The sequence below is a fragment of the Thalassophryne amazonica genome, chromosome 15 (assembly GCF_902500255.1).
Source record: "Thalassophryne amazonica chromosome 15, fThaAma1.1, whole genome shotgun sequence".
Taxonomy (NCBI): Eukaryota; Metazoa; Chordata; class Actinopteri; order Batrachoidiformes; family Batrachoididae; genus Thalassophryne; species Thalassophryne amazonica.
The window spans coordinates 8,610,177-8,614,825 of NC_047117.1; positions in this window are offsets into that span (position 1 = coordinate 8,610,177).

A 4,649-nucleotide genomic window follows, 5' to 3' on the forward strand; every position below is an offset into this window, starting at 1 on the left:
CTTATGGTACATTGTGTTACTATGTTGAATCTTACTGAGTTGATTCCAGCTCTTCTGCCATTTTAGTTTTTCTTGCTATCAGTGCAGCTTTTGGTATGATCGATGATGACATCCTGCTAAAACAACTAGAGGACATAATAAGCCTGAGGGGCCCAGTTCTAAGTTGGTTTTCTAAATATGTGAAAGAAAGAATGTTTTCAGTGAAATTAGGTAATTGCTCTACATCCTCTACCACCATCAAATGTGGCATTCCTCAGGGTTCAATTCTGTGCCCCCTTTTGTTTTCAGTCTACATGCTACCTATCAGACAAATAATGTGGTATAATTTTCAATATGACTGGAGGATTTTTATATTTTGACCCCTGTGTAATTCTTCAATTGACCCCTATGTGGCCGCCTATTGAAAATTCAAATGGCCCGTCAGTTTTTTTTTTTTTTTTTAGTTTTTTTTTTTTTAAGAGTAATATTTAAGGTGTACTTTTGCCAAATTTGGTGCTTGTATCACCATTTGAAGGATTCCTCTGTAAATATTCTGTTATCTGCTGCACTACAGTTCAGCGTTGCTGGAATACTGTTGGTTCAAAATGTAGCAACGAGACTGTTAACGGGAACCACAAACAAACCTGTTCTGGCTCAGTTGTTTAAGCTTCCACTCAAACACAGAATTGATTTAAAAATGTTACTTTTCATTTTTAAAGCCCTCAGTGGATTTTCTTTACAATTATAGATCTGCTGTCTTCATAATCTGTCCCTGGATCACAAAGATCATCTTCACACTAACCTTAACCCTAACCCCAATCGGTCCCCCGGGCTCTGAAAGAGTGTCTTACACCTCATATTAATCCTGCCCCACTACTGCCTGATTTAAATCAAATTTAAAGACACATCTTTTGTTTTTCTGCTTATACGCTCAATCTGAGGCTTTCTGGTGTTTTTTTTTTTTTTTTAATTCACTCCTCTTTCAACCAGTTTTATTCTGGTATTATACTTACTTATTTCCTTAATTTATGTATTTTTTTTAATATAATTTAGTTTTAAATTATTTTAGAATCTTTGCCCCTTCTGCTTCTGTTATGCTGTATTATCTACTTGTATGACTTACCTGGGTCAATTTCTGTTGTTGTTAAATGTGCTACAATAAAAGTGACTTGGAACAGCATGAAAACTTTCACCCTGTCATAAGTGAATATGTGTTTCTCTGTTGTCTTAATTTAAATTCTATTAAAATTCACACACTTGTGCAATATCATACTCAAAATACAAAATGTATTTTCTTTAATTTATGTGCTATTTTGCAAGATTGTCTTTGCAATCATATATTTCATGATCTTTTACTTTGAGGGTGGTGCCACCTAGTAGTTAGGCTTTATGGGCTGCATTGCAACAACCTGTGGCTGTTTGGAGACCTGCCTCTTCTGCTTTCTTGTAGTTGTTTGGTTGAATGTCACACCTCAGGAACCTACAGCACGATGGGACCTATGACTGGAACTCAGCGGGTGACAGTGACGGCGAGTTTGGCGTGATGTGGTGCAACACGGAGACAGGAAGTAGGCCGCAGCAGGAAGTCCCGCTGTCACCAGTTTTTAGTTTTCGTGACACGACATGACAAACTCAGTCTAACTGCAAATCCTCACCCCACCACCCACAGGCACTTTACAAAAGATATTCTGCTTCTAAACTCAAATGGAGACACTGGTTCTATCAAAGCTACAGCAATATTGCTTGTGTGACAACAAACTGAACAAATCAAATCATTCAACATTTTAATCAAGAAGCAAACAAATTAACTACAGGTTTAAAAGCTCTGTGATGAAATTTACGTTGTTCAAATATTTTCTACTTTTAAATACTCAGGTAAGCTAATCACAATGCTAGGAATACTCACAAAGCAGGTCTCCACGGTTTGCATCCTTCAAGGATCGAAAGGATCGATTCAAAGTGGGAATGGCAGCGCCACAAGTACCAAAACATGTTGTATCCGTAGCAACACCAATTTGCAGAGTTTTATTTCACACGATTTGCACTCTTCAAGGATCAAAAGGATCACTTCATTTACCAATGTTGTCCAGTTTGTGGCTTTTTCCCTTATAGGGAGAATTTTTTCCGGTTTGTGGCTTTGTCTACCATAAGAGCGAGCTTCGTGCCACTACGCGAAGGTTCACTGGTATAAATCCAGAGATTTTTTTGTCAGTGATTATACAGTGAATGAAGTTAGCCTGTGCTTGTGTTCATTGTTGCGCTATGTTTACCACCACCATATTGGTCTCAGTTGTTCATTAAACCCACAAACATTCCCTCATTTTTGATACCTGCTTATTCCAGTTAAGAGTCGCTGGAGAGAATAAGCCGAACACAGTGGTCTTTGGGTAAGAGGCAGATGCCCCCCTGGACACGTCGCCAGTCCATCGCATGGCAAACCTGCCTTAAATTATAGGAGGACACAATTTAACTGCATTTGTGTACTTATATGTGTGTTAATTGCTATAAGAACTTCATGCTGATTGATATATTTTTGTAATACCAAGTCCAAACCATACTGCAGTACCACTAACCCAAAACTTAGGTGAGTTAACCAAAGTAATTCAAATTCTACACTTTCTAAACCCCTAGAGTGTGAGATATTACATGAAACCACAAGCACAGCTGAAATGCTTCACTCAGTGAGAAACATGCAAATTTGTGAACCAAGAAAGGAGTCACATAAATAAACACTGCATTTTCCAGAGTAGATAAGGCTAGTCTGAGCTCGCTAACATTAGCAACTAAGGGCTTGCGCTTGCTCGATCAGTTCACCAAAAGCTATGCAATTTATTTTCTTCAACCTTCAGCAACAAAAACATGACTGGAAGTGTTCAACAGAATCCCACACGCTGTCATAGTGAATGTGAGGAAATGAGGGTGTGGCGTGGTTTCAGAATTCTCTTGACTGGAAAGAGATGAAGATCGAAAACAAGCCAATGTTTAGTCAGGCATTGCAACACTTTTTTAAATCAAATACACCATGAAAACACAAAAAAATACCATTGCTACAAAATATCTTGCAAAATCTAAAATATGTTTGTTGTTTTAAACCTGTATCAGTGCATATTAATGTTGAAAGTAAGTCATAATCATTAAAAGGAGCTCAAAGCACACAGTGTCAGCTATAATTAGTAGATAATTGTATCAAAATAGAGCGAATGTTGGAGAAATTACAGCAAATTCCATGTGTAGCGCTCAAACCCCCATCCCATTTAGCACATATAAAACTGAATCGGGCTGAATGGGGAAAAAATCCAAACTTCCAGGTGCAGTCGGGAGGGACAGGCACGCACGAATGCCATTCGACTATAGAATGTGGACGGATCCCACCTTGACTGATTCATGCACATCCCGTGTGTATGCTTACGAATGCAGTTCAAATGTAGTTGGAACACAGTACAAATACCCAGAATGCAGTAAGAATATGAAGAGTGCAACCAAATGACATGCGAGTGCCATCTGGTTGAAAAATAAGGTCTGTGTGGAAGGCAAGCAAGGGGAGGGGCGTGGCACAGTGAGCGCTGTGATCCACTATCTTTTGAAGACCTGCTTTAGACAGCAGAGGGCAGTAATCGGATGGTACAGCATCATACGCGTGTAGCGCAGCGATCAGATGATACAGCGTCATGCTTTTCCTCTCTCCAGAATATTGGGTCCATGAGATGACCAGACTGTCATTCACGCGTCTGACTGGCAAACAGTTAATGCTTCACATGACGGACTGCCTGGACTTTGCGATCGCATGTTACGTGCCCTGATGTTTAGTGGGGCGTCCTGCTGTCCAGCGCGTATTGCACTGCTGGATGGTGCATCATATGGAATATATTTTGTGTTAGATGAGGCATTTCACCAATATAGCCATCAGATGGTGCTCCCAAGATGACAGGAATGTCTTCACAGGCTGCAGCCTGGCTAGTGTTCACCCTGTATTGTGAGACGCATCTGGAGCTGTCCCAAAGGGGAGTTTTTATTTTTATTTATATTGTAATGGCTTGGCAGAACAGTTGCATCATCATCACCCCTTCTACAGAGGTAGATGGTGTACATGTCATAATATGTGTATTACAACTGTGACTCTGCATTCAGCTGTGCTGTGCCCTGCTGTGCCAAGCCTCTAAAATGAATTAACTCACTGGGGCACCAGCAAGGTGCTTATGCATGTGGTGTTACAGCTATGATGATCATAATATTTCATGTACATTATTTAATGACTCACAGTGACACATGGTGCTTTCGGTATGATTGCGCAATATTCACATCTAGTTCATGAGATGAATGCGTGCCACAGACATTGCACATAACAAGAATTCTTTTGTGCACCCTGAATGGGATTCACTGGAGATGCACATACGGCCATCCGTGGCACAATCGGGACATGCCAGCAGGATTTGACATGCTTGACCATGGGGAATTTCGCTCAAACACAATCAGACTGTTTCAAATGCTGTTATGATGCCATCAAAATATTTTGACCATCAATCAAGCTTTTTTCGACTGCTGTCAAAGTTTTCAATTGCGTCTCGACTTTCCCTGAATGGTGGTCGAATTTTCATTCGGACAGCATTCGGGCTCATTCAGCCTCTGGTGTGACGACGGTATCAAGTTTGCTTAAAGGCCTGTGGAGTTCA